At 36.1% G+C, this 20,678-nt stretch overlaps 1 pseudogene; it reads right to left on the bottom strand.

Moving 5' to 3' along the window:
• Positions 1-3,379: 3,379 nt before the first annotated feature.
• LOC127133834 (uncharacterized) lies at positions 3,380-3,479 on the bottom strand (annotated as a pseudogene).
• Between the last annotated feature and the right edge of the window lie 17,199 nt (positions 3,480-20,678).

The following is a 20,678-nucleotide window of genomic DNA, read 5'->3' as shown; positions in this document are numbered from 1 at the left end:
TGTCCCAAATACATACCACCACAATATTGTTCACTATAAGATCTAAAAATATTGCAGCATATAAGCTATAGGAGTTTCTCGGAGTTTATTATCTTCAATATAATCCATAGGTTGTTATAATATAAAGCTTCATCCTGGACTTTGAAGTTTGTGTCTAATTATTGTATGTTGCTAGTCCATAAGTTAAATGTATTAGCAATATCAGTTGAGAATTGTGGTTTCCAAATTATACTTTTAAAGGTGAAGAAACTAATGTTTCTCAAAGTGAAGAAATTAAAGTTTTATATAAACTTATTTAGTTTTTATTTTTTACATAATTTCTTAAAGGTGTCAACTTATGCAACATCCAAGAATACAGTTTCAAAAATTTCACCTACATCAGAGATTTTGGAAGTTTGAACAATTTTTTTGACAAGTTATTTATTTTATGAACAATTATGAGAGATTTTAGAAGTTTGAACAATTTTTTTTGATGAATTATTTATTTTATTAATAATTAAGGTTTATGGAGATATGATTCGTAATTATTTTATTTTATGATCGTTTGTATGTAACATATCATATTTTGGGATTGTTTTTAATCGAGATATTATTTGTGGGGATTATAAAAGTCAAATTTAAAGTAATGTTTTAAAATAAATATTTTTTTTACATAAAATAGTTTTATAACTAGTTAAAATAAAAAAGTTAGTTAAAATAAAATAAAACTATTTTTGAAATAAAATTGATTTTTTTAAAATATAGTTTTAAAAACTATTTTTTTTAATAAAATTGGTTTTGAAATTAATTTTTTTAAAGAAAATAAAAAATTAGTTTTGAAAGAAATCGGTTTAAAACTGCTTTTTTTTAAGAAACCAATTTGAAACTGAACCGATCTAATTGTAAATCGATTTTAGAAAAATAAATTGATTTTATAAAAACAGATTTAAAATCCAAATCAAATTATTTATATGATTCAATTTAATTTAATTTGTTTTATGATATGTGATAACACGAAATTATATCATATTTTTGGACTTAATTCAATTAAATTTTATTATTATTTATTTCAGTTCACTTCATTTTATAAGATATTACGCGGTATTTTCTTCCTATTTGTCTCAGGTGGTTTATTTTGAAGCACTAGTAAAAATGGAAGAAAAGGAGGTGCAAAAAGGAGAGAAAAAGAACCAAATGCCAAAGCCCAGCCCAAAGCGCAAAACACAAACGCTGTGCCTGTGACGGACGTCACAGAGGGCGTGACGAGCGTCACGCAAAACAGCCTTGTGACGAACGTCACACATGGTGTGACGAACGTCACACCATTCCCCTACTTTTTGGGCGCAAGTAACGCCTCAGAGACTTGAAGAGACGTTGAGGAGTGTTGGGCCCTATATCCACGCCATGCAATTAGCTACGTTGAAGACCTTTTGGCAGCAGACAATTACTTAATGACACCAATATAAATAGCCACTTTGGGAAAACCTAAAGGGGTTCCGAAGCTTTTCCAATTTTTTCCTTTGCCGCTTTTGCTTATTTTCTTTTCCAGCAATTTCAGTATTGTTTCTTTATTTATTTTTTACAAGTTCTACACTATTTCCCTTGCAATTTATACTTTCCTTTTTAGCATTTAATTAATTCTTTTCGCACAATAGTTTCTACACCGGAAACTATTGTGCAACTTTTACCGGATCTAACCTTACGTTAGAATCTAGTTTTTATTTCCTTCGTTTTAATTTGTTGTTTAATTGAAGAATCCAAGAACAAATCCTACCGGCTTGTGGTGGAGTGTTCAAGACTATTGTTTAACGCATTCAGGTTCTTTAATTATTATTTAATGCTTTGTTTTATTACTTATTTATATTATCTGCCTGGGATGAGTCTGTTTATGCATGATATATATTTTTGTTTGTTTAGTATGTCTGGCTAATTCGCCTAGATATCGGTATGTAAAGTAAGCGGAATAAGGGATCAAGACTAAGTCGGTCTAATTAAATTTAAAATTAAAATCAATCTTTTTACGGTCTCAATTTACAGGTTTAATAACAAGAATTTTTTACAAAAGTAGAAGACATAAAGAAGTTAAAATCAATAGAGCGAGAGTTTGAGGTTTTAACTGGACAGTGTAAATTAGGCATTAATTCTAGATCAGGGCGAGAGCAAGTTTTAGAGTTAATTAAATTCTGACCTTTTCCAAAAAGTATTTTTAAAGATTGAATGTGAGGACGAGAGTTAAGCATTCGGGTTTAATTGTATAACCTAAGTCAACAGAGCGAGAGTTTGAGATAAGGGTGTTTAAAACGGTCAGTGTTTTCTTAAAAAGAGTTTCTGCAACTTTATTGCTTTCAAAAAGTGGTTTTTGACTTAATTATAAGTGACAGCTACATTAACATAAAATCATGGTTAAATCAATAGAGCGAGAGTTTGAGATAAAACCTTTAATCAATAAAGTTAACTGAAACGATTTATTTTAAAACCAAGAAACCGACAAAGAATTGATTCCCTAATTACGACGAACTACATACCGATATCCGCTTTATTAATATTTAATCTAGATCTTAGTTTAGTTTTTAGCTTAGCCCCCAAACAATCAACCATTATTCACCTTAGCTTTACGAAGTAACCTTAGATAACGGTATATCGATTCATAAGTCCCTGTGGGATCGATATCTTTTAAAACTACGCGATAGAACTGTGCACTTGCAGTTTGTACCCCAAAATAGACTCATAAAGTCGCGATCAAGTTTTTGGCGCCGTTGCCGGGGACTTTTATTTAATCGATATCGTAACTCTTCCGTTACGCTGTAGAGACTAAGGTTTCTTTTTCTTCTATTCTTTCTTTCGTTGATTTGTATGCCACGCACTCGCTCACAAGGCGAACCGCTCTATTTACGAATCAACGATATCGAACTATATCTCCGAGTCTTACGACGAATTCGGGAATATCGTGCTGCAAACAATCTCCCTCCTATAGAACTTCCTGATTTCAAAAACCTTTTTCCTTCGATAACCGAGATGTCAGAACCAGCTCGTGCTCTTAGAGATTACGCCGCTCCATCGCAAGATGAGCCGCATTCAAGTATTGCTCCGCCCGCAATCGAAGCAAACAACTTCGAACTTAAACCTTCGCTGTTGCAGGCGGTGCAACAGAACCAATTCTCTGGAAATCCTACCGAGGATCCAAACCTTCATTTATCCGTATTTGTCCAATACGCTGATACTGTTAAAGCTAATGGTGTCACTTCAGAGGCAATTCGACTTCGTCTTTTTCCTTTCTCATTAAGAGATAGCGCTAGAAGATGGCTTCAATCTCTCCCTTCCAACTCAGTCACCACATGGAACGAGTTGAAGAAAGTTTTTCTTGCCCGATACTTTCCGCCAAGCAAAACAGCTATGTTAAGAGCCCAGATAAACGGATTTAAACAGAAAGACAACGAGTCTCTTTTCGAAGCATGGGAAAGATACAAAGACATGATGAGACTTTGCCCACACCATGGTTTGGAAGACTGGTTAGTAATTCACACATTTTATAATGGTCTCTTATACAACACAAGGTTAACAATAGACGCCGCTGCAGGTGGTGCATTAATGAACAAACCTTATGCTGATGCTTACCAGCTTATCGAGAGCATGGCCCAAAACCACTATCAGTGGGGAACCGAACGAACAACGGTGGAAAAACCTCAAACGAAAACTGGCATGTACGAGATAAGTAACCTTGATCACGTTAACGCAAAAGTGGATGCTTTGGTCCAGAAAATTGAAAGTTTAAACGTATCACCCCCAGCCGCCGTGGTTGCTATAACTCAGAATTGCGAGGTCTGTGGAATCCAAGGCCACACTCCTACGGACTGTCAACTCTTGACAGGAATCCAAGCAGAGCAAGTAAACTATGCTCAAGGAAGCCCCTACGCGAACACCTATAACTCAAATTGGAAGAACCATCCAAACTTTTCATATAAGAGTAATAACGCTTTGTACGCACCTAGACAGTCTCCAAATCAAGCCCCAGCTATACCTCCGGGATATCAGAAACCGAACCCATCCATGCCTAACAATAACGCCCCTAGGAAATCCAACTTGGAAATCATGATGGAAAACTTTATAGCTTCCCAACAACAAACCAATAAAGATTTCTTAAACCAGAATGTACACACTGGCGAACAACTTAAACAACTAGCAAGCAAAGTAGATGCCTTGGCTACCCATAACAAAATGCTGGAAACACAAATATCACAAGTAGCCCAACAACAAGCACCTACTGCTGCCCCAACTGGTACATTCCCTGGACAGCCCCAACCTAACCCGAGAAGCCACGCTCATGCAATTATATTAAGAAGTGGAACGGAAGTGGAAGGACCGTCTGATCCAAGGATAGAAAACCAAAACCCTAAGAAATCAACTGAGGAAAGTGAACCTAAGGAAAAGGAAGAGAGTAATAAGGAAACCCTAGAAAAGAAGGAACCTTATGTACCTCCACCACCTTACAAACCACCTATACCTTACCCTCAAAGGCTTGTTAAAACCAAAGATGCGGGCCAATTTAGAAAATTTGTTGATCTCCTTAAACAATTAAACGTTACAATTCCGTTCACCGAAGCTATTACGCAGATGCCCTCATATGCTAAATTCTTAAAAGAAATCCTTTCTAATAAGAGGAAACTTGAGGATAGCGAAACCGTTACACTCCCTGCCGAATGTAGCGCTATAATCCAAAACATGCCCCCTAAACTCAAGGATCCAGGTAGTTTCTCTATACCCTGTCACATAGGAAAATTTGTCATCGACAAAGCCTTATGCGATTTAGGAGCCGGAATTAGCGTTATGCCTTTATCCATATGTAAGAAACTGGAAATGGGAGAATTAAGACCAACCAAAATGTTTGTGCAACTAGCAGATCGTTCCATCAAATATCCTGTAGGAATCCTTGAAAACGTTCCCGTACGCATAGGTCAATTCTACATTCCCACTGATTTTACAATTATGGACATTAGAGAAGATGATATTACACCCATTATACTGGGAAGACCATTCTTAGCAACTGCCGGTGCAATCATAGACGTAAAACGAGGACGACTCACCTTCGAAGTAGGTGAAGAGAAAATTGAATTCATTCTTTCCCAATTCTTGAAAGCACCTGCAATAGAAGATACATGTTACTTCATGGATATCATCGATGAATGCATAAAAGAAGCAGAGTTAGAAGAAGACAAATCATCTGACTGCCTTGTAGAAGACAGATCTAACCAATGTTTAGCAATAACACCGGATCCTACGCAATGTCTTAACAAACCAACCCCTGACCTGAAAACACTTCCCAAAAATCTGAGATATGAATTCCTAGACTTAGAACTTGAACGACCTGTGATAGTTAATGCAGACCTAGGAAGACTCGAAATAGAAAAACTCCTACATATCTTAAGGAAGTATCCAACCGCACTAGGGTACCACATCACCGATCTTAAAGGAATAAGTCCTTCTATTTGTATGCACCACATCATGTTAGAAGAAGACTGTAAAACCTCTAGGGAACACCAGAGAAGACTAAATCCGATCCTGAGTGAGGTAGTGAAGAAGGAAATAACCAAGTTATTGGAAGCAGGTATTATATATCCTATATCTGATAGCAAATGGGTTAGTCCTGTGCACGTTGTACCAAAGAAAGGAGGCATAACCGTTATTGAAAACGAAAAAGGGGAAACTATAACTAAACGAATCGAATCAGGATGGAGAATGTGCATTGATTATAGGAAACTAAACAAAGCAACCCGAAAAGATCATTTCCCTTTACCATTCATTGACCAAATGTTAGAACGATTAGCAAAACATTCACATTTCTGTTATCTAGACGGTTATTCAGGCTTCTTTCAAATACCAATTCACCCTGATGACCAAGAAAAGACAACGTTCACGTGCCCTTTTGGTACCTTCGCTTATAGACGAATGCCGTTTGGTCTGTGTAATGCCCCTGCAACCTTTCAAAGATGCATGATGGCAGTTTTCGCCGACTTTCTCGAAAACATCATGGAAGTATTTATGGATGACTTTTCTGTATACGGACAAAGTTTCGAAGAATGCCTCGAAAACCTGGAAAGAGTTCTTGAGCGATGTGTAAAAGTAAACTTAGTACTTAACTGGGAAAAGTGCCACTTTATGGTACAAGAAGGAATTGTTTTAGGACACATCATCTCGAACAGAGGAATTGAAGTAGACAAAGCCAAAATAGAGGTAATCGAAAATCTTCAACCCCCAAGAACCGTGAGAGAAGTACGAAGCTTTTTAGGACACGCCGGTTTTTACCGACGATTCATCAAAGACTTCTCTAAGATAACTAAACCTTTAACCGGACTGTTGATGAAAGATGCCGAATTCATATTCGACGATAACTGTTTAAAAGCATTTCAAACGCTTAAGCAAGCATTGATCTCCGCACCCATAATGCAGACACCAGACTGGAATGAACCATTCGAAATAATGTGCGATGCCAGCGATTATGCTGTAGGTGCTGTTTTAGGACAACGAAAGGATAAAAAGCTTCACGTTATATATTACGCAAGCAGAACCCTGGATGAAGCGCAAATGAATTACGCCACTACCGAGAAAGAACTCCTAGCAGTGGTATTTGCGCTAGATAAATTTCGTTCTTACTTGGTCGGAGCTAAAATAATAGTTTACACTGATCACGCTGCTATCAAGTACCTTTTAACAAAAAAGGATGCTAAACCTAGACTCCTAAGATGGATCTTGTTGCTACAAGAATTCGACCTAGAAATCAAGGACAAGAAAGGAACTGAAAACGTAGTAGCAGACCACCTCTCTAGACTTGAGAACCTTGAACCGGAAAGAACATCAATTAATGATGATTTCTCGTATGACAAACTTATAGCTACTTTGGAAGAGAACAACTCCGACATGCAAGTAGAAACCACCTTAGCTATATCTGCCACACCATGGTACGCTGATCTCGTCAATTATTTAGCTGCCGGAATAGTTCCACCTACTTTATCTTACCAGCAGAAGAAACGATTCTTCTACGACATAAAACACTATTACTGGGATGATCCCTTACTTTTCAAAAGAGGCCCCGATGGTATTTTCCGTTGATGTATACCCGAAGAAGAGGTAGAAAATATAATCCAACACTGCCACTCCGCTCCTTATGGTGGACACACAAGTACATCCAAGACCTGCTCTAAAATCCTACAAGCCGGCTTTTATTGGCCAACTATATGGAAGGACGTACATGCGGCTATTAAGGAATGTGACAGATGTCAACGCACGGGAAACATATCTAGACGTGACGAGATGCCACAAAAAGGTATTTTGGAAGTAGAGATCTTCGACGTGTGGGGAATAGACTTCATGGGACCTTTTCCATCCTCTTTCGGTAACAAATACATACTCGTGGCAGTTGACTACGTATCAAAATGGATCGAAGCTGTAGCCTCCCCAACAAACGACACCCGAGTAGTAACTAGACTCTTTAAGAATATAATATTTCCGAGATTTGGCATCCCAAGAATAGTAGTCAGTGATGGTGGATCGCACTTTATATCCAAGGTACTCGAAAAATTATTATTTAAATATGGAGTGAGACGTAGGATAGCGACACCTTACCACCCTCAGACCAGTGGACAAGTGGAAGTATCTAACAGAGAAATCAAGCAAATACTAGAAAAAACGGTCGCCACTTCAAGGAAAGATTGGTCATTGAAATTACCAGAAGCTTTGTGGGCATACCGAACTGCTTATAAAACCCCCATAGGGACGACCCCATTTAAGCTCATTTATGGAAAATCCTGTCACCTCCCGGTAGAATTAGAACATAAAGCCTATTGGGCTATTAGAAATCTGAATCTAAACTATAAAGCCGCCGGTGAAAAGAGAATCCTTGACATAAACGAATTAGAAGAACTCAGAAGAGACGCCTATGAAAATGCCAGAATCTATAAAGAAAGAACAAAACAATGGCATGACAAGCGTATATCAAGGAAAATCTTCAAGCAAGGCGACGCAGTCCTTTTATTTAACTCTAGACTAAAGTTATTCCCGGGAAAACTACGATCCAGATGGTCAGGACCCTTTCATATCACTAACATCTTCCCCAGTGGAGCAATAGAAATTAAAGGCAAATCCACAGAACCGTTTACCGTAAACGGGCAACGTCTAAAACACTATCATTATGCGGAAACCAATGGAGATTCGCAAATCCTACACTTAGACGAAATGCCCCCAGGACCTATAGATTATACTTAACAGTTTCTTTGTCGAGCTTGCGACATTTAAACAAAGCGCTTAGTGGGAGACAACCCACAATTATTTTCTTATTCTATTATTATCATTTTCCTATTTTTTTTCCTCAATTATTCTTTTAATTTCTGTTTAGTATTAATTCCTGATTTATTTTAATTCAAAAGAAAAAATATATATATAATAATAATTTTTTTTTCTTCTTTCGGCATTTGGCCAAATCCTGACTAAAACTCATGTTTTCTTTTCTCTAGCTAACACTAACCAGATGGGACATTTTGATCGTATGGGTATCAAATTCAGAGGAATGGCTCAGAAACAAAAGTTTGAAGAACTAGCCACTAGAGAGATGCTACCTAGTTTATATGCTGATGATTGGGCTATGACTGCCCTTGGACTTAGACAAAGTGTCCTGTATTTGCTGAACCAGATAGGATGGGAGACATCCCCTATCCTGAGACATTTCACCACCTACCGGAGACTCACACTAGAATTCCTTAGCTCATTAATCTATCTACCCAGCCATGGAAAAGGAATTAGCAGAGGTTTTATCCAGTTCAGAATGTTCAATATGGAGTACCAATTTAATATTAGAGACTTTACCAATCTTTTGGGTTTTCCTACCTCCTTTGACACATTCACAGTAAGCCAGGAAGAACTTTTTGAACATAGAGAACTTGAACACTTTTGGGGTAAGCTGACTGGAAATGATGAGCCCGAAGAATATGAGTTTCTCTCTGGAAACATACACAACCCGGCCTTTCGCTATTTCCATAAGATCCTGACCCACACTTTATTTGGGAAGAAGCCAAATAGTACTTCAGTTTCACGTGATGAACTCTTCATCATATTTTGTGCTTCCCAGAACCGTCCAGTAAACGGTGCCACTTTTATGTTAGCTAATTTGGACCACCTTATCCAGGATGAGCGAGCACCCATTAGAATAGGCGGTTTGATAACTATGATAGGTAATGCTATTGGATTACGTCAGCCTATGCTTGACCTAAGCCCTTTTTGTGGCATTACTACTATGAGTATACCCTTTCTCTTCAACACTATGTTTATAGCAAACCTAGGGTCTGACGAGTTTGAGCTTATTATTGATAACCAGGTTCTTTGCCTATTCACCATGCCCGATCCTAGGACTAGCATTCATAACCGCAGTAACTGGCTCTACAACCTGAACGAAACTCCCACTCCTGCTAGATCCACTGAATCCATCCAGGACTATGAGATTTGTGATGACTATGAGACTTATGATGACCAGATCCCTCATGCTGAATCTGACCCTCAGACACCATCCGGCTATTATGATATTGACCCTCCTCCTCAGCCTGTTCAGACTGAAGAATCAGCCATATCCGACCTCCGACATCATATGCCCGGAACTGATTATAACACCGCCATTGAAGCTTTGATGTCAGAACAAGACGCCCTCAGAGGAGAATTTACTAACATGAGACACGAAGTTCTAGGATACATGAGCAGTATGACAGATCAGTTTCACGAGTTGCTACATCGTGTTAACTCTTTTGCTCCTCCGGCCAGAGATCGTACAGAGGGATAGAATTTAGTTATTTTTCTAAGTTATTTAGTTTTAAGTTAGATTATTCATTAATGTTATTTGAATTCATGTTCACATTTATTTCTCTTTCATTTCATTGTTTTCCTTTCCTGTATTACATTATGATCATTTTACTGAAGCTGTTTATTTAATTTTATTATGCAATAGCTATTATGCTCTACTGTTGCTACCTATGACTTATTATTATACAAAGCAGATTAAGCGTGCACGATAAATTAAATTGCAGAATAAACCAATCATAAGCAAAACAAAACAAAATAAATAACAAAAATAAAATCCTTTACCAAAGTGATTCTGTGAAACGCTACTGAAGCCTTGCCAAAATGGAATGTGTGACGAGCGTCACACAATCCATAACGGACGGCACACCAAGTGCCTGTTACGAACGTCACACCCCTGTGACGAGCGTAACACCCTTCAGACTAGTGAACGTTAAGGAGCCGTTGGAGACGAACGTTACACTTTCTTTTTTTTACTTTCTACCTTCCCCATTAATTTCCATTCAACCACACTTAATTACTTTTCAACCACTTTTTCTTTCCAACTTCCAAATTCTTCTCCTATAAATACCCCTCCAAACCTTCCTTCATTCACCACAAACCATTCTCTCCTACCAAATACATTTCTTTCCAAATCACCCCTTCAAAATTCATTCATCACAATGGCGGGAAATCAGAATTTTGGAAATATCATCTTCCGATCCGAAGATGAAAATTATCAAAGGGAGCAATTCGAGCGTTTCCAACAGCGAGGCGTCGTTTCCACCAGGTACCCCGATTTAACTTGTTTACAACAATTAGGATTACTCCAAGGTATCGAATGGATGCTCCGTCAAGCCAACTTAACCTTCCTTTGCACTCATAATCAACCCACCTACCCATCCCTAACCTTAGAATTCTTAAGTTCATACACCACTCCCGCCGGTGAAGACGAATTTTTAACCGGTACCGCAACCTTCCGTATGTTTAACACCGAGTACTCCTTAACCCAAAACCAATTGAGTACCATGCTACAATTCCCCATAGAAGGTCTGCTACACCCCAGAATCCCTCCAAACTCAAACTGGAACACAGTTGACGTTTTCGGCCTTTTTAAGAAAATTTCCGGTATAGATACCTACAACTGGGAAGAGCTCCTTCTCTCCCATATACATAACCCCACTATCTGGTACTTTATCCGCATCTTGCAAAACACAGTTTTTGGAAGACCAAACAACAGCAAGGTCAACTCAAAGGAGCTATTCTTCCTCCAGTGCGTCTTCGAACCAGATACTCAGGTAAACGCCGCCTCCTTTCTATTTCATCATATCCGCACCTTATGTGCTAGAGGCCGGCAACCTTTTATAATTGGTGGATTAATCACCACCATAGCACTTGGCCTAAACCTAGGGGATAAACTCCAAACTTTAGAATCTCTACCTCCCCTATCTATGGATATCGGCTACTGTCGATCCAGCCGATTGATTAAGAACAGAGTAGGCGGAGGATATTATCTTATGGTGAACAACCAGGAAGTCCCAAGCGTTGTTCTACCAAATATCGCCCTAACTGATGTCACAAACCCCGACCGCCACCTCTATGATCTAAACGCTCCCGAAGCCACCGAGCCTTCACAAACAAACCCGCACACAGACGAGTTTGAAGCAATGGAGCAAGGTGATCATCCGCCTACACAACAGTCAGTCCCGCTCAACCCTTCCGGCAATGCAACTGGCCCATCCTCCCAACGTCGTCGACGAAGAAGGCCTGCAACCAACGACGACATCATAGATGCTATTGAGGGTATGCAGGCACAGAATGTCGAGATGATGCAGATAATGCATCAAATGCAACAACAACAGGATGCTAGGAATGCCATAACCGACCAGCGGTTTACTGAGTTGTTCAGCAGGTTTGACAACTTAGACTTACGTCAGAGATCACCAGGTCCAAGAACCAGAGGCGGAAGACAACCTTAGTTGTAGTTTCTCTTTCCTTTCCATATTGTATTTCATTTCCTTAAAACATTGGGGACAATGTTTAGTTTAAGTATGGGGGGGAAACCATGTTCTTTCTATTTTCATTTTTCAAGTATGTACCTTTCCCTCCATTGTTTTGCTTTATTATTTGTTTTATTAAAAAAAAAAAAAATCTATTATTTTAAGTTAAGTCCCGAGTGTGAATAAATTTCTATTATCTATTCCCTCAAACTTTCATGAGCCACACAACAAAAACTCAACACCCAGTAAGTATAAAGGTTGCTCATCTTATCAATCTTGAGTCGAATCAAGACAAAGACTACTACCGCCAAACACTCTAAACGAACCCAACATGTTAGATCAGGATAAGTACCTATTATACCAATTCCTTGAACTTTCAAGTTTTATAGTAACCCCAAGTAGTTTATACGAGAAGTCAGCACCATCTTAATAGCAAACTACGTGGAGAGCCGATGAATATAAGTGGATGTTTCCCAAAGTAACATAAAAAAAAATATATATCAGGAAATGCACTAATTAAGTTAGGTGATCCTTACCAGATCATTTAATCTAAAGGTTGCAGATCATACAAAAGCATAATATGAAAGATCCATTATGAGTTGGTTCAGCAGGTATCTGGTACTGAACTTGGTAGGGCGGACTACAGTTCGATCCCCCGCAATTTGCAATGGACTGAATAACGAAGTTATCCGACTTATGTACCAGAACTTCCAGCTAAAAGGGAATCATAATCACTAACCGGTTACTCCACTATGTGCGCGAAAAGATAAAGGGCTTAATGTGATTTCGCTAGAATGAAAACGGGTGAAATAAGAGTAAAGGAACTAGGATAGCTATCATAGTGTACTTGAACTGATTTGCATAAGGTGGGGTTGTCTAGGTTGTGACGGTGGTTGTTGATATCAAGATTTAACTCAAGTTGCTTCTAAACAAAATCCACTTGCAACCTATTACGAATTGATGTGTGTTTTGAAATTTCATCTGGCTAAATTTCTAAAACGAGTTCTATACTGAATTTTGCTTGAGGACAAGCAAAGATCTAAGTATGGGGGAGTTTGATAACACGAAATTATATCATATTTTTGGACTTAATTCAATTAAATTTTATTATTATTTATTTCAGTTCACTTCATTTTATAAGATATTACGCGGTATTTTCTTCCTATTTGTCTCAGGTGGTTTATTTTGAAGCACTAGTAAAAATGGAAGAAAAGGAGGTGCAAAAAGGAGAGAAAAAGAACCAAATGCCAAAGCCCAGCCCAAAGCGCAAAACACAAACGCTGTGCCTGTGACGGACGTCACAGAGGGCGTGACGAGCGTCACGCAAAACAGCCTTGTGACGAACGTCACACATGGTGTGACGAACGTCACACCATTCCCCTACTTTTTGGGCGCAAGTAACGCCTCAGAGACTTGAAGAGACGTTGAGGAGTGTTGGGCCCTATATCCACGCCATGCAATTAGCTACGTTGAAGACCTTTTGGCAGCAGACAGTTACTTAATGACACCAATATAAATAGCCACTTTGGGAAAACCTAAAGGGGTTCCGAAGCTTTTCCAATTTTTTCCTTTGCCGCTTTTGCTTATTTTCTTTTCCAGCAATTTCAGTATTGTTTCTTTATTTATTTTTTACAAGTTCTACACTATTTCCCTTGCAATTTATACTTTCCTTTTTAGCATTTAATTAATTCTTTTCGCACAATAGTTTCTACACCGGAAACTATTGTGCAACTTTTACCGGATCTAACCTTACGTTAGAATCTAGTTTTTATTTCCTTCGTTTTAATTTGTTGTTTAATTGAAGAATCCAAGAACAAATCCTACCGGCTTGTGGTGGAGTGTTCAAGACTATTGTTTAACGCATTCAGGTTCTTTAATTATTATTTAATGCTTTGTTTTATTACTTATTTATATTATCTGCCTGGGATGAGTCTGTTTATGCATGATATATATTTTTGTTTGTTTAGTATGTCTGGCTAATTCGCCTAGATATCGGTATGTAAAGTAAGCGGAATAAGGGATCAAGACTAAGTCGGTCTAATTAAATTTAAAATTAAAATCAATCTTTTTACGGTCTCAATTTACAGGTTTAATAACAAGAATTTTTTACAAAAGTAGAAGACATAAAGAAGTTAAAATCAATAGAGCGAGAGTTTGAGGTTTTAACTGGACAGTGTAAATTAGGCATTAATTCTAGATCAGGGCGAGAGCAAGTTTTAGAGTTAATTAAATTCTGACCTTTTCCAAAAAGTATTTTTAAAGATTGAATGTGAGGACGAGAGTTAAGCATTCGGGTTTAATTGTATAACCTAAGTCAACAGAGCGAGAGTTTGAGATAAGGGTGTTTAAAACGGTCAGTGTTTTCTTAAAAAGAGTTTCTGCAACTTTATTGCTTTCAAAAAGTGGTTTTTGACTTAATTATAAGTGACAGCTACATTAACATAAAATCATGGTTAAATCAATAGAGCGAGAGTTTGAGATAAAACCTTTAATCAATAAAGTTAACTGAAACGATTTATTTTAAAACCAAGAAACCGACAAAGAATTGATTCCCTAATTACGACGAACTACATACCGATATCCGCTTTATTAATATTTAATCTAGATCTTAGTTTAGTTTTTAGCTTCGCCCCCAAACAATCAACCATTATTCACCTTAGCTTTACGAAGTAACCTTAGATAACGGTATATCGATTCATAAGTCCCTGTGGGATCGATATCTTTTAAAACTACGCGATAGAACTGTGCACTTGCAGTTTGTACCCCAAAATAGACTCATAAAGTCGCGATCAATATGCACGTCCCTTATAATTGATACTAATATAAATTATGGATAATGCTAACTTGTGTCCTAAGGACACAAGTTAAGAGATAAATATAGATACAATATCTTGAAAATTGTGTATTGAATTTATTAAAAAATTATAATTAATAATTTTATTTATTTTTTCAATACAAATTTTTTATTTGTGGATTTCTTAACATGTGCCATTTGGATACAAGTTAACATTACCCTATATTGGTCTTATACCGTAACTCAAATAACATGTCTTGCTAGCGAGCAACAATGGAACAACAAACAAATCTCTATCCCTAGAAGCAATAATGAAACTCATAAATATGAAACTTATAAATACTTATATAAAAAATATATCAATGTAAAAAAAAGTTAAAACTATCCAAACTTTGTTATTCTATATAAAAAAAATCTAAGATACTTAATTCTATTTTGAAATTATGAATGATTTTTCTTTTGTTTTTGTTTTTAATATGTAACGAAACAACCATTCAATTATTTATGAATATTTAGTTCTTGAAGTTCACAAATACTGGTTTTTTGTGTGGGAGTATTACTTTTGTTTTAGAGAAAAATGAATAAGTAGAGATTTTTACACTATCAACCAATGAAATTCGTGTATCCCGCCACATCACATTTTTATTTTTAAAATACTTTTATGATTTGACAATATAAAATATTTTGATTGGATCTCAGTGTAATATTTCTTTACACTGACAGTGCAATACCTTTAATCCCTGTGTTTTATTAGGTAAAAAATAAACTTTCAAAAATAATCTGCATGCATCATCCTGAAAAGAAAACTCCACTAATAAGATTCCTGATAATTTCCAGCTAACATCTATGTGGTTGTATTATTTCATCATGGAAAGAAGAACATTTTGAAGCATGAAATACAATACCAATTCCTCTTGTATATTCTTTTTGAAGCATGAAATACAATATCAATTCCTCTTGTATATTCTTTATGTTTCTTCCGGTCCAAAAGCTTTCACTAAAAGCTAGCGGTACATATTGAAATCTGAAGCGAAGTTTTATCATCTAAAAGATGAAAAATGTTTAACAGTATTATAATTAACATTAAATGTTAACATGAAAATTATATTTTAAAGGGGACAAATAATAGACCAAATGCCTGAGATAATAAAAATTATTGGTTTATAATAGATTACAATTTCTGGTGATAGAAGTCTGAGACATTATAAATTAGAAACGAAAATCAATTTGCAAGCAAGATATGATAGATTATCTTAAACAAGATAATGGAGCAGAACATCAATAAATAACACAAAAGATTGGTGAAACCACACATACGTCAAAGGGATACTCTATCCAAAAAAGGAAATTAACTACTCCGAATTAGTACATTTAATTTTACAAAAACAAAAAAAATCTATGTTATTCAAAGTCTCTTCCTAATTTTATTGACTTTCTATTTAAGTATTCCTCCTAAATATGAGAACCTACTAACTTTCTTCTCAATCACACAACCCATAATTGGTGTTTACATTCCAATAGATAATGTTAAATGTTACAACTCAACTAAGACAAACCTTTTATGCCAAATTACTGAAACATATAGGTGTACAAAAAGATTCAACACTAATCTTATTAGGGAATTAGCGTCAAATACAAGAAACACAATGTTCACAAGCTTATAGACTTAACATCTTGGAACAAGGTTTACAACTCAATAACACCAAACTCCATGCCTTATGATTTGAAAGGAGGAGCTAGAATGGTTCACATAGAAAGACTCAAAAAAGACTCAAAAGATAAACCCTAACACTAGGTATCTTCAAAACGTGCATGTCGTGCAGACCTCAAAAGTGAGGTTTGAGTCTCCTTAAATAACAATGCAATCCTGCGCTTTTCTTCTTGGATTTATGATTTAATTTTGTCCAGAAGAGTAGCTGGATCTTGTTGGATTTGATTTGCTCCATAAAATTCTCCAACAAAACATATGATTTGTTATTAATTCAAATTCAAGTTTAAATCTCCATTTAAATTGATTTGATCTTCAACAGACGTCAAATAAATTACACAAACGCATTGCATTAAAATAACAACAAATCTGATCGAATCTAAACTAGATATTCGCTTTAAAAACACAACCATATTTGCTTGCTGAACGAATGCCAAATATTGTACTACACATGTTAGAATATCGTGTTCCACAAATTGCAACAGTACATACAAAAATACCCCCCTCCATAATTTGTAGATCTTCTGAGGTAGAGAGTGAATCTTGGATAGAAAAATATTGAACCACAACGGTAATAGTTGTCAGATATTGTAGCATACTATAACATTTGTCTTGTTGATGGAGACTAGATGTTGCACCATACATGTTGGAATATCGTGTTCCACATGTTACACCAGAGGATCCAAAATGACTATTCTTCATATAAATCTTCTTTGTAGAGTAGTTCATGGACCAAAACTTCCTTGAAGGTACATTCAATCAAATCTTCTTTGAATGAAACAAATCCAAATCTTTTCCGGTTGATTTTGAATTATCAACACAAACTTCTATCCAAAAGCACAACTCTGGATCAAGTGAAAAAATCAACACCTCAACACTTCTGAAGGACATCAGAAGACAATCAGAACCCAGATCTTAAACCTATTTTTTAACTAATTATGTCATGCACTTTAACTAAATAACTTTTCACAATTTTGCTTAGCAACCAACTCAGATCCCGGAATACATGATGAAACTTTTTTTTTTAATTGTTACCTAAAATACATCTTATTCATATCTTGTTCATATGTTGTTTTGTCAAATACAGTTAATCCAAAAAAAATATATAACAAAAATATGAATTTTTAGTATTGTTATTATCATTCTTTTGAGAAGGAAATAACTTAATACTTCAAATTTTTTATATTCTGGAGATATAAATCCTATACGGTGGAAATTTAAAAAATGTAAGGTAACTTACTACGACAAATTAGCTACGTCTACGTTTACGTACCTCATCCAAATAGCTGGAGGCTCCAATAATCCCCCCAAATAAAGTGGCATAAATTGCATACCATGTTTGATTATCCATAAAATAAACCTATATTAAAGAAACATATAAGAGTATAATGAATTAAGGCACAAAGATGTGTAAGCAAAAACAATGGAATAAGATAAAGTTTGTGTATCCAAATTAATTCTTGTTCCATGTTACTCACCAGAATAATTGGAGTCCATATTTAAATTACAACACTTAAATTGTGAATATCTATAACATTTACAGAATGCGAGTTAAAGTTATGGCTAGGAAGTCTGTAACAGAATGTGTGGAGATGGCGAAAAAGGGTTTTAAAATGTTACCATTCTCTGGAAAAAATTTATGCCGCTGGTAGTTATCTATATGCAGTTCCATGATCAATTTGTTGGTTCAAAAGGGGTGATATCTATTGAAATATTTGTTTAGTAGATACAAATATTTGGGAGTTTCATACAATTAGAAACTGGTGAAGGCTTTAGTGCAAGCTTTACAGGATAGTTTCTTTCATATTATTAAATATCAATCACTCAAAAGAAAAGTGGGGATTTTGATATTCAATTCAATAAGATCAACTTGATAACTAACCAAATAAAAACACACACGCACATGAGACATATCTAGAGATAACATGAGAGAACTTAACTCTCAGACATCACTACAACAAACAAGACCTTAGACAGCGCTTTTTTTAGCCTTAGATAGCGCTTTAAAGCGCTGTCTAAACCTCCGCTGCTAAAGGTTTAGACAACGCTTTTTTAAATCTTAAAAGCGCTGTCTAAGCCCCCCCCCTAGACAGCGCTTTGGCCAAAAGCGCTTTATAAGACCCTCTTATTTTAAATTTTTTAGGTATACCTTAGACAGCGCTTTTGAAAAGCGCTGTCTAAGCCCCACCCCCTTAGACAGCGCTTTGGCCAAAAGCGCTTTCTAAGACCCTCCTATTTTAATTTTTTTAGGTATACCTTAGACAGCGCTTTTCAAAAAGCGCTGTCTAAGCCCCCCCCTTAGACAGCGCTTTTGCCTAAAGCGCTTTCTAATCCCCCCCTTAGACAACGCTTTTTACAAAAGCGCTGTCTAAGGTATACGAAAATTTCACTTAAGATTATTCCATTGCTCTATGTGTTTATAAGACGACACTAAAACATAGCAATAATTCCATTGCTAACACATAACTTACTTGGCCTCCTGTAAGAACTGCGAGATCCTGGAGACCAGATTTCCGGTTTTCACCAAAACCAGGGGCTTTGATCGCACATACCTAATATAATGAGGGTAAGAAACATTTAAGATAAGCTAAACTATGAAACAAAGATCTAAGTTACCTTAAGAACAGAAAAGTAAATCTACATATAAGAAAAACAAACCTTAATTCCAGCACGAAGCTTATTTAGAATAAGAGTTGCAAGAGCATCACTTTCCACATCCTCGGCAACAATTAATAAAGGTCTTTGTTTCTGTTGATGAGGAAGTGTAAGTTAGTATAATATCAATATTTTACAATTACAACTCAATGCAAAGTGATGTGAATAGCACTGCCCACCTTCAAAGCTAATTCTAATACTTTAACTATAGAATTTATACTTGAGATTTTCTTCTCATGGATTATAATGAGGGGATCCTCAAGCTCCTGTTGAAACAAATAGATGTCGAGGTTAGTCATGATAAATAAGCATAAAGCCTCATGCCAATTTCACTTTAGAAAGCATATAGTTGTTGTCAATACAGGATAAAATTTTAGAAATGTGTTGAAAAATTTATAATTGATTTGTTTATACTTTACATGTATGCTTAAAAGTAATAAACCAAAGATAAGATTGAGAGGTTAGAACATGTTAAGAAAAAAAAGAAACAGTTGGAAAATAGCCTACACGTTAAAAACAAGCTACAAATCCAATCCAGAAAACAGATATATGTATAACAGAGCAAAAATGGAAGACAGAGTGGGACTAACAAGCTTGCTAGAAAGTATTATATGCAAATACTTCTAATGATGCTTTGTAGAGGCAATGATATAGAACATACACATTTCTGGTTCTTCTGGTTTGTAATGAAATACGGAGAAATATAGCCTCTGTCAAGCTTCATTCCTTCAACAACTTCCAACTCATTGAGCAATGTCTTGCCATCCTGAAACAGCTCAAAAGTTATATCCCAGCATATCACAAGCAACTAAAAAGTATAATCTATCATGGATATAACAGCTTACCATCACCAGCAACATCATTGGTAGCATTTGCAACCTGCTTTACAAGACTGGCACCAATATTCTTGACTTTATCCTTGAACTCAATGCTCTTAGAAACAGTGACTCCGTCTTTAGTCACTTTAGGGGCACCAAAACTTTGCTCAATCACAACATTACGTCCCTACAAACACGTAAAGCCTAACTTTAAGAATCACAATCAACACCAAATAAATAATGGGTCAATATTGTATAACATGATATCTATTATCTTCCATTGCTACAAACAAAACTAGTGCTTAATGAATAAATGTGTGTGATGATTGAATCAAAGGAAGATTTGCTTAGTTACCTTGGGACCCATGGTTACTTTAACTGCCTCAGCAAGCTCTTCAACACCCTTAAGCATCAAAGCACGAGCATCAACGCCAAACTTGATCTCTTTCGCCGCATAATTTCTGCTCCATGCCACCCTACTTCCAATCTATCCAACACAAACAAAACAAAAAACAGATATTAAGGATTAAAGGGATAAAATCACAAAAAAAAAATCAACAGAAAAAAATAACAAATGCTATTAAATAACAGTGTTTCACCTGATGAGTGCTGGTCCTAGCAATTCTGCATCGAAAAGAACAATAATTTAACAGTCAGAATCATCCAAAATAATTGGAAATTCAATCAGAGAGTATGCACAAGTAGTAAATCATGAATCAACGTGGCAGGATCCATCACAATACACAATGCCATTGATGACTTACCTAGCTTTGGAGGCAAGGGAGGTTTGAACTATGAAAATTAAGCAGTGGAGAAATTGCAGAAAGAGTTAAGAAATGAAGAACAATGCAAAGTTATTTCTCAACATTCTCCGAATGTTGTTAAAATAATACCTAGATTTCAAATCATTA

The sequence above is a fragment of the Lathyrus oleraceus genome, chromosome 3, assembly GCF_024323335.1.
Source record: "Lathyrus oleraceus cultivar Zhongwan6 chromosome 3, CAAS_Psat_ZW6_1.0, whole genome shotgun sequence".
In the NCBI taxonomy this organism is placed as follows: domain Eukaryota; kingdom Viridiplantae; phylum Streptophyta; class Magnoliopsida; order Fabales; family Fabaceae; genus Lathyrus; species Lathyrus oleraceus.
This window is presented reverse-complemented; position numbering and strand designations above follow the sequence as displayed.